The following is an 11,666-nucleotide window of genomic DNA, read 5'->3' on the forward strand; positions in this document are numbered from 1 at the left end:
AGAAGATTCTGGAATTCCCTGCTTTGGCCTCTCCCTTTTCCTTAGGTGTTTCCTACCCTATAAGATAAGAATGAGAATGTTGAAGGTGATCTTCAAGCTCAGATATGGTTTTATGCTGGGAATCTAACCTAATGGGGAATAATTTTCCCAGAGTCTTCATGGCCCAAGGAGAGCCCTTTCCTTATCTCTAGTTGGAAGTAAGGCCTTGCCACTGAGAGAGATATGTATGCCAGAGCAATCTCTGGGGCACATGCATGATGATCTTCAGGCTTCTGTCCTGGGTCATCCATGGCCAGCTGTCTTAAAAATAATTTCCAAATTGATAGTCATAAGTTAGAAATATTTCAGCTTCCTTGACCTTTCTCCTTGTTATTTTGGTAGAGCTTGCACTCCATCCCTGGGTCTCCATTGGGAAGTTTAATGTGAGGAAGAGTGAGCTTCCCATTTGTATCCAGTAAATCCAAGTGACACTGGCCAGGACAGTGACAAATCTGAGGTCAGCTAGCTACCTTTTGTAGTGGGGGGAGAATATGAAGGAACAGTGAGCATTCTCCTGGGCATGAAGGCCATGGTAGGACTTTTTGGAAGGTGTTTTGGCAGCATCAATGGATACAGTGCCTGACATGACATAGTGACTAGTGGTAGCCTAAGAGGTAGAAAGACCTATGTTCAAATTCTGTCTCAAAATGTTACTGGCTGTGTGTCTTACTAGCAAGTCCCTATCTGTGTCTCAGTCTCCTGATCTGTTAAATGGGTAAAATAATCTCTCAGTCCTAGTGTTATTGGACCAAATGAGAACATATATAGAAGTTCTGTATAAATCCTGAAAATAGCCCAAACAACGGTGCAGAGGAAGGAAAGTACAGAGTGTGAGTCTGAGTACCAAATGTAGACTCATGCTGTCTGAGCACACAATGCATGGCCAGAAGTATCTGAAAGGCCTGATGCCCTTTTGTGAAGGGCTAAGGTTTAATGCCAGAACAAGAACACTCAAGGATAGTCTGTAGGCAATAGAGAGTCATGAGCAGAGAAGAGACTAGAGCACACACATATTTAATTGAAGGACCAATTGAGGGCACTAGAGATGCTTAGCCCAAAGAAGAGAAGACTTGAGTGGGAGAGGAGACGTGTCTCCATGGATGGTGGAGTTATAATGGGTTCTGTGCCCCTGCCAGGGGATGTTCAGTGGCTTACATTGATCAGGCGGGGACTATTTTCCTTTCTCCTTACAGCAACATTCAGGTACCCTTTTATCTCTTGTCTATCACAGAACAACTCTTTTTTTTAACCCTTACCTTCTGCATTAGAATCAATACTATGTATTGTTTCCAGAGCAAAAGGGCCAGGCAATGGGGGTTAAGTAACTAGCTCAAGGTCACAGAGCCAAACAGGATCCAGTTTTAATGGACTTGACTCCCTGATCATTTCTCTTCCAAAAATGATTTGGGATGCCTTGGGGAACTAACTGAGCAGGATTCCTGGCCTGACTCTGCAATAGTGCTGAGACCCATAAACAGGTCCACATCCAACACAATCCCTTCATGGGTGAGGATGGACTCCAACATTTGCCCCTCTATGATCAGATGCAAATCAGGCTGGCTCAATCATCCCTGGCCTCAGATATTCCTCTCTTGCTATTGGTCTCCTTCTGTCCACTAGGTGGAACTACCAGGTGTGACAAGGAAATCACTTTTAAAAGACTGATATATATTAATTTAAGGTCGCCAAGGAATTCAGCTATGTAATTACTTAATGAAAACTCAAGTCAGTCGTCAACCTTTTATGGAGTTTTAATTACAAACAGGAGGAAGAAAGGAATTAGAGATAGAGAGATAGAGGGAGAGAGAAAGGGGAGAGAAGGGAATAGGGCTTGAATACCCCTTCTGTTTAGGCTGGGCCAAAAGGCCCAAGCCCTTAGATAGCTGGGGCAATGAAAGGAGATCAGTCCCTATTACTCACGTGACCAAATATGGAGAAACAGTCTCCGGGGCCCCCACCTTCAGCTTCCTTCAGCGTAAGCTTCTCAGAGCACACCGCAACCACTCCGACAAACTCCTCAATCACCCCCAGTCTTCAGACCCTCCTATCCTTCAGGAAAACCCTCCAAGTTCCCTCCCCTCAGTCCCCCCATCTCCCAATCACCTGTCCATCAATTTCCCTGTGCCAATGGAGGCTCTAGCTTAACCCAGGACCAACTAGAGTTCTCTGGCTTTGCACATGTCTGTTGAAGGTCATATTTTCAAATAATTAAATCTTTGATACTTTGCTACAGCCCTTTCTAAATCCTGTTAACCTGAGGAGGATAGAGATTGGAATAATTAAATTTTGATCTAGGCTACAGCCCTTACTCAATCCTGTTAGGACTGAATAGGGTGGAGATTGATTCAAAGTATCTCCATTGTATCAATTCTAAAATCAATCATGACTCAAAGAAATTCCTGTTCTATGCTTTAAGCATAGGTCAAAGTCCTTTCCATTGTTCAGCAAAAGGTTTGTGTCCTAAAGTAATCTTAAGAAGGGAAGAGGAGGAAACTCCCATGCCAATGGGGTTCACATTCCAATAGCCAAGACCCACTATCAATAGGGAATTTTTCAAGTATGAAATTTCCCAATGGTGAAATTTCCAACATTTATAAGTCTAAGAAATTTTGAGGTTTACACAGGACAGGAAGAACTCTGGCTCATAAAAAGTTTCAGAGTAGCAGTTGACACCTAATGTGATCTAGGGCATCTTAACCTCTCTAGGGCTGTCTGTGGATACACAGAACTTCAGTTCCCTGGAAAGATCAGGAAATGTCCAATTAAACAGAAAATCCTGAAAATCCAAAGAGAATTTAATAAAATTAAAAGAAAAAATGCAGAATTAAATAAATCTAGGATCTGTTTTTTTTTTAAATAAAAATACAACTAAATAGATGACCCATTGGTTAATTTGATTAAAGAAAGAGGAAAACATAATTACCAAAAGCAAAAATGAAAAGGATGAATGAGTTAGCAATGAAGTTGAAATTAAGGAAATTCTGAGCAATTATTTTGAGCAATTATGTACCAGCCATAACTCAGAAACAAAGAGTCATTGAAGGGTTACATCTAAAAAGCAAATCGGGAAAGGCTTTACAAAGTTATACTTGTTGATTGTCTTATGGCTCAATTAATATGGAAAGGCATAGAATATGTGGTTTCAGGTTTAGGATGGTATCCTCATGAAATCTGGGTACCCATTGCTAAAGATATACTACAGAAATATTTAGTCTTTACTATTAGCATACCCCATTACTATTACCACCTACACTCCACAAGGTTAATTTTATTTTTTGTCCCAACATCCTGTTGTTTTTCCTAGTGTTCTAAGAGATCTTCCAGTATCAGGACCTAATGTTTATGTTGATGCGAATGCTAGTTATAAGGCAGGAGTATACAAGGAAGGTAGCTACCTGTCATTTTTACCACTCCTTTTTCTTCTACCCAACAAAATGAATTAACAGCTGTTTTGCTAGAATTTTGGTTATTTCAGGAGCCTTTCAACCTCATAATGGACTTTAAATATGTTTTTCAGTCTTTGCAAGGTGTAGAACAAGCTGTCATCAGATCTACTCAAAGCAATGTACAAATGTTATTCTGTAAATTACAAACTGTCATATGACAAAGGACACATCCAGTGTATGCCATGCATGTACGCAGTCATATCAATTTACCTGGACCTATTTTTAAAGGAAATGATATCATAGATCAAGCTTTGATTGCTCAATGTTATCTAACTGATATGCAATTAGCTGAGGAATCCATCATAGATTTCACCAAAATAGTACTGCTTTAGGCCAAATGTTCCAACTCACTAAAGATCAAGCCAGGAGTATTGTGAAAAAGTGTCCTAATTGTGTTCCAAACCATCCCCCAATGTATATTGGTGTGAATCCCAGAGGCTTAAGTAGTACAGATATACGGCAAATGGATGTGACTCACAAACCGTCCTTTGGACGACTTAAATATATCCATGTCACTGTGGATACATATTCAGGGTTTTTATGGGCTTACTTTTCAGATGCCTGGTCCCCCCAGAACATTTAAAACAGATAATGGACCTGCTTATACTTCCAAACAACTTTTTCTTTTTTGTAAAACTTGGGATATTCAACACCTCACAGGTATCCCATACATTCCACAAGGACAAGCTATTGTGGAGCATAGTAATCAAATAATAAAAATGTTTCTTTTAAAACAAAAAGGTGGAGACAGCACCCCACATCAACGATCGGCAATAACTGTATATACTATAAATAATTTGATCTTTACTTCCAATAATATATCCAGAGCTGAAAATGTTTTCTCTGCATTTTCTTATGAACGAAATTGAGGTACCACTACTCCTGTATTCCCTGCTACAGAAGAAAAATTTGTCATATGGAAAGATGATGATCAATCCTGGCAAGGACCTCACCCAGTGGTCCTGCAAGGCCAAGGCTTTGTTTGTGGCTCCACAGGTAAAGACAGTGTATGGCTCCCTTCCTGCTGAGTTCAAGAGACTGACTGACCATAAAGAGAAGGACGAGAAGAGGACTCCGGAAGCCTCACAAGGAGACTCGACTACGTCTCAATAAGATACTGACTCTTCTACTTCTATTCCAGAATTTAAGTACAGCTCCTGGAATAAAGAGATGGGTTTTTTGGGAACAACCACCTTGGGTAGAGTATGTCGGCATGGGACACACTTTACCGTAAGTCATCTTATATACAAAAACTAATTCTGATATTCCTGGCATTTACCATTTTGAGAGACAAGCTAAGGACAATAATCAGGCCAATAATTGTTTGTGTCTTTCAATTGGACTGGACTAGTTGAGGCACCCCCACTGTGCCTCACACGAGACCATCCTGAATGCCTGCCCCTCATATCTCTGCAGGCCCATTATTATGGTCATCCTGACCTGTCAGACTCTTTCTGGATAGGATCTTATCGTGTAGACAAAGGGGTAAAATATAAAGGGTACAGCCAACTGCAATATTTAGTTTGGCTAGGGGAATCTTGTGATGGTACTTGGGGACAAGAAATACCTATTTGTCCTTCTGTGATGGAATATGAACAAAGAGACACTGTTAATATGTTTCCTCCCTTGCTATTGTGTAGATCTAAAAGGGCACCATGTATTCATTGGAAAAATATGATTTGGGTATCTTGGCATAACGACACAAGGTGTATTGGAAAGAAACTGGATTCTTATAAATTTCATCATAGTTTTATAGGAGGATACAGCTTGCCTTTGTGGGTGATGCCCCCAGAGCTAATTGGTTACGTTCTGCTAATTTCATACAGATTTTGATTGATTATGGAAAGACAGCCCTGGCATTGGATAAAGTAAATATGTATCACTATGTTAATGTTTCTAATAATGGAAAAGTCCAAAAACCAGTAAATACAAGTGTTACATTAGACATTCAGACTTGCCTAACAGGGGGATATGCTTTTATACTTACAGTAAATAATCATCCTGAAGCTGAACATTACTGAAATAACAAGCAAAAGAGTTAGATATTTGAATATTGGAATGTAACCTGTAGCAACTGTAGGGTCAGTTACTGTGTAGGATCACAGGTGGATGGGCCTGTCTTAATCATTAAGTGACCACGCATGGCCCTTTTTGCCACTGAACATAAAGATTCATGGTATGGTAGCCCAGGGGATCAAATTCTTTATGTATTACAACAAAAAATAAGACCACAACATAAACGATGTATTACTTGTATTGCATTAGGCATAGTAGCATTAGTTTCTTCATTGGCTTCTACTATAATAGATTCTGTATCTTTAGCACAATCAGTATCTAACTTACATTCTCTGGAGAATGACGCCAATCATTTGAAAGCATTGGCTACAAATGTAACCTCAGCATTAGAAAGAGAAAAAGAAATTGATACAAGTTTTTACAAAAGTATTATGATGTTACAGAAAAATATGACTGATCTAACAAATGAAGTAGAATGTGTCATTGAAAACACACATGAAATGTGATTATAGATATACTGCATTTTGCTTACTATATAAGAGTAAATAATGACACAAAAACATTGGAAAAAAATTAAATTACAATTACAGGAATTATGGGACCATGAAAACATCACCAAATATATTAACAATCTCAGTATATTAATTCAGAATATTGATTCATTCTTTCAGGAGGATCTCTAACCACAGCATATCGCAGATTCTTTGTATAATTGGATTGAAACATAAAAAGGATTGTTTTCCTCCTTATTTCATGATATGACTCTTCTTGTAGTTGGTGCACTTGTGATTTTGTTTATCTGCTTATGCTTGCCTTGTTTGCTAAAAGCTTTAATTACTAGTTTTGCTGAATTGCAAAAAAACTATTAATGGGATCCTGTACCAAAAGGAATTTGATGTCTTAAAAATAAATGGGGAATTGCAGTGAACCTTCCAGGAACCCATGAGAAAAAATTCCTCTTCCCAGGTGTTTGACACAAACTATTCCTGCTGAGTACACCAAAACATAGAAATCTCAGTTCAAGGCTGCATAAACAATTCCAAGATCTCCTGAGAACGGGTTAACTCCCCTGTTCACATTCTGGGGAGGATTGGGGAGAATAGATTGTTTCTCTTGAGGAGAACTTTAAATCTTGCGTGCTGCATACAATAAACGTTCATTATCCCTGCTTTGATAATGTTGCAGTCTTTCTTTCTTGAAACTTTTTAGCAGTCCCCTATTGCAACTCCTTAGAAGTCCCAGGCAGTTTTCTAATACGCAGTTCCCTCAATTGATCTTCAGAGACTCCAGACCCCTCACCAATCTGGCTGAACATTCCCCAGTTCACTGTTGCCACTTGTTAATTGTGTCATCTAGAACCAAATACAATAATCCAAGTGCCATCTGATTGTACAGAAGGACAGCTATCTCCTTATTCTTCGAAGTGGACATGCTTCTCTTAAGACTGCATTGGTGGTTGGGGTAGTTGTGTAGCTCAGTGGATTGAGAGCCAGGCCTAGAGATCAGAAGTTCTGGGATCAAATCTGACCTCAAATAATTCAAAGATATATGACCTTGGGCCACTCATTTAACCTCCATTGCACAGCATGGATTCTAATGCTAATAGGGAAGGATTAAAAAAAGTATACATTATGTTTTTTCAACTACGCTGTTACCTTCCCACTGATAATAAGTTTGTGGATCTCTCAATCATCCCCAACATCTCTTTATGCAATCCAACATGGCATTAATAGTCTGTATCCAATTTCTCTTTTTTTTTTTTTTAGTTTTTAGTTTTTAAACATTACTTTATTTGGTCATTTTCATACATTATTCATTGGAATCAGAGATCATTTTCTTTTCCTCACCTCCCCTTCCACCAACCCTCCCCAAGTCAACGTGTGATTCCACTGGGTATCACATGTGCCCTTGCTCCGAACCCTATTCCTTGCTGTTGGTATTTGCATTAGGGTGCTCATTTAGCATTTCTCCCCAATCATATCCCCTCAACAACTGTAGTCAAGCAGTTGCCTTTCCTCCGTGTTTTTACTCCCACACTTTGTCTTCTGCCTAAGGATACCATTTTTTCTCATAGATCCCTGCAGATTGTTCAGGGACATTGCATTACCATTAATGGAGAAATCCATTACATTCAATTGTGCCACAGTGTCTCAGTCTCTGTGTACAATGTTCTCCTGGCTCTGCTCCTATCACTCTGCATCACTTCCTGGAGGTCGTTCCAGTCTCCATGGAATTCCTGCACATTATTATTCCTTTTAGCACAATAGTATTCCATCACTAACATATACCACAATTTGTTTAGCCGTTCCCCAATTGAAGAGCATCCCCTCATTTTCCATTTTTTTTTGCCAGCACAAAGAGCACAGCTATGAATATTCTTGTACATGTCTTTTTCCTTATTTGGGGTACAAACCCAGAAGTGCTATAGCGGGATCAAAGGGCAGACAATCTTTTAGTGCCCTTTGGACATAGTTCCAAATTACCTTCCAGAATGGTTGGATCAGTTCACAGCCCCACCAGCAATGCATTAATGTCCCAAATTTTGCGACATCCCCTCCAGCATTCATTACTTTCCTTTGCTGTCATGTTGGCCAATCTGCTAGGTGTAAGGTGATACTTCAGAGTTGTTTTGATTTGCATCTCTCTGATTATAAGAGATTTAGAAGAATTTTTCACGTGCTTATGAATAGTTTTGATTTCTTTAACTGAAAATTGCCGATTCATGTCCCTTGCCCATTTTTCAATTGGATAATGGCTTGACTTTTTCTACAATTGGTTTAGCTCTTTATAAATTTGAGTAATTAGACCTTTGTCAGAGCTTTATGTTATGAAGATTGTTTCCCAATTTGTTGCTTCTCTTCTAATTTTAGTTACATTGGTTTTGTTTGTACAAAATCTTTTTAATTTGATTTAGTCAAAAGTATTTGTTTTACATTTTGTGACTATTTATAAGTCTTGCTTGGTTTTAAAATCTTTCCCTTCTCAAAGATTTGACATGTATACCATTCTGTGTTCACCTAATTTACTAATAGTTTCCTTCTTTATATTCAAGTCATTCACCCATTCTGAATTTATCTTGGTGTAGGGTGTGATTTGTTGATCCAAACCTAATCTTACCCACACTGTCTTCTAATTTCCCCAGCAGTTTTTATCAAATAGTGGATTTTTGTCCCAAAAACAGGGGTCTTTGGGTTTGTCATAGACTGTCTTGCTGAGGTCATTTACCCCAAGTCTATTCCACTGATACTCCTTTCTGTCTCTTAGCCAGTACCAAATTGTTTTGATGACCACTGCTTTGTAATATAGTTTGAGATTGGGGACGTCAAGGCCACTTTCCTATGTATTTTTTTTTCATTATTTCCCTGGATATCCTTGATCCTTTGTTCTTCCAAATGAACTTTGTTATGGTTTTCTCTAATTCGGTAAAAAAAGTTTTTTGGAAGTCCCATGGGTATGGCACTAAATAGATAGATAAGTTTGGATAGGATGATCATTTTTATTATGTTAGCCCATCCCACCTATGAGCAATCAATGTTTTTCCAGTTGTTTAGATCTAGTTTTAATGGTGTGGAGAGCGTTTCGTAGTTGTGTTCATATAGTTCCCGTGTTTGTCTCGGGAGATAGATTCCTAAGTATTTTATATTGTCTAGAGTGATTTTAAATGAAATTTCTCTTTCTAATTCTTGCTGTTGAGATGTGTTGAAAAGATATAGAAATGCTGATGACTTATGTGGGTTTATTTTGTATCCTGAAACTTTGGTAAAGTTGTTGATTATTTCCACTAGCTTTTTAGTTGATTCTCTAGGATACTTTAAATAGACCGTCATATCATTTGCAAAGAGTGACAGCTTGGTATCCTCATTGCCAATTTTAATACCTTCAATTTATTTTTCTTCTCTAATTTCTACTGCTAGTGTTTCTAGTACAATATTAAATAATAAAGGTGATAATGGGCATCCTTGTTTGACACCTGATCTTATTGGGAAGGCTTCGAGTTTATCCCCATTACAGATGACGTTTGCTGAAGGTTTTAGATATGTACAGTTTATTATTTTTATGAAAGGCCCTTCTATTCCTATACTTTCTGGTGTTTTCAATAGGAATGGGTACTGAATTTTATCAAAGGCTTGTTTTCTGCATCTTTTGAGATAATCATGTGATTTTTGTTGGTTTGCTTGTTAATATGATCAATTATGTAGATGGTTTTCCTAATATTGAACCATCCTTGCATTCCTGGTATGAATTCTACCTGTAGTAGCTAACCCTTGTGATGACTTGCTGGAGTCTTTTTGCTAGTATCCTATTTAATATTTTTGCATCTATATTCATTAGGGAGATTGGCCTATAATTTTCTTTCTCTGTTTTTAACCTGCTTGGCTTTGGGATCAGTACCATGTTTGTGGCGTAAAAAGAACTTGGTAGAACCCCTTCTTGGCTTATTCTGTAAAATACTTTGTATAACATTGGGATTAGTTGTTCTTTGAATGTTTGATAGAATTCATTTGTGAATCCATCTGGACCTGGGGATTTTTTCTTAGGGAGTTCTTTGATGGCTTTTTCAATTTCTTTTTCTGATATGGGGTTGTTTAGGTAATTTATTTCTTCTTCTTTTAGTCTAGGCAATTTATATTTTTCTAAGTATTCATCCATATCACCTAGATAGCCATATTTTTGCCATAAAATTGGGCATAGTAGTTTTTCATGATTACCTTAATTTCCTCTTCATTAGAGGTGAGGTCTGCCTTTTCATCTTGGATACTGTCAATTTGTTTTTTTCTTTACTTTTTTTAATAAGACTGATTAGTACTTTGTCTATTTTATTTGTTTTTTTTTTCAATGTACCAGCTTCTAGTCTTATTTATTAAATCAATAGTTCTTTGGCTTTCAATTTTATTGATTTCTCCTTTGATTTTTAGGATTTCTAATTTAGTCTTCTTCTGAGGATTTTTAATTTGTTCACTTTCTAGTTTTTTAATTTGCATGTCCAATTCATTGACCTCTGTCCTTCTTAATTTGTTATATATAAACTCAAGGATATATATTTCCCCCTGAGTACTGCTTTGGCTGCATCCCATAGGTTTTGAAAGGATGTCTCACCAATGTCTTTTTCTTCAATGAAGTTATTAATTGTTTCTATGATTTGTTCTTTAACTAGCTGGTTTTGGAGAATCATATTGTATAATTTCCAATTAATTTTTGGTTTACATCTCCATGTACCCTTAGTAATTTTTATTTTCATTGCATTGTGGTCTGAGATGTTTGCATTTATTATTTCTACCCTTTTGCATTTGTTTGCAATGTTTTTGTGCCCTAATACATAGTCAATTTTTGTGAATGTACCATGTGCTGCTGAAAATAAGGTGTATTCCTTTTTGTCCCTATTTATTTTTCTCCACATGTCTACTAACTCTAAATTTTCTAAGATTTCATTCGCTTCTATCACCTCTTTCTTATTTATTTTTTGGTTTGATTTATCTAGTACAGATAGAGGAAGGTTCAGGTCTCCCACTAATATACTTTTTCTATCTAATTCATCCTTGAGCTCCTCTAGTTCCTCCTTTAGAAATTTGGATACTATGCCATTTGGTGCATACATGTTGAGTACAAATATTTCCTTGTTGTCTATACTGCCTTTTATCAGGATGTAATTACCTTCCCTATCTCTTTTAACTAGATTTATTTTTACTTTGGCTTTGTCAGATATCATGATTGTGACTCCTGCCTTCTTTTTATCAGTTGATGCCCAATAGATTTGGATCCATCCTCTAACTTTCACCCTATGCGTATCTATCTTCCTCATGTGTGTTTCTTGCAGACAGCATATGTTAGGGTTTTGGATTCTAATCCACTCTGCTATCCACTTGCATTTTCTGGGTAAATTCATTCCATTCACATTCAGAGTTATGATTACTAGCTGTGTATTTCCCAGCATTTTGATTTCTACTCCTGGTCCTGTCTTTTCTTCTTTCACTATTTCCTTCTACACTAATGTTTATTTATAATCAGTCCCCATAGTTACCACCCTTATTTTACTTCCCTTTCTACCCCCCTCCTTTTTATCCCCCCCTTATTTTCCCCTGTAATCTTTTTATAAATTTCTCCCCCACCCTCTCCCTCCCTTGTATTTCTTTCCCTCACCACCAGTCCATTTTTTACCCTTCTATT

This window comes from Monodelphis domestica, chromosome 4, assembly GCF_027887165.1.
Source record: "Monodelphis domestica isolate mMonDom1 chromosome 4, mMonDom1.pri, whole genome shotgun sequence".
NCBI classification, from domain to species: Eukaryota; Metazoa; Chordata; class Mammalia; order Didelphimorphia; family Didelphidae; genus Monodelphis; species Monodelphis domestica.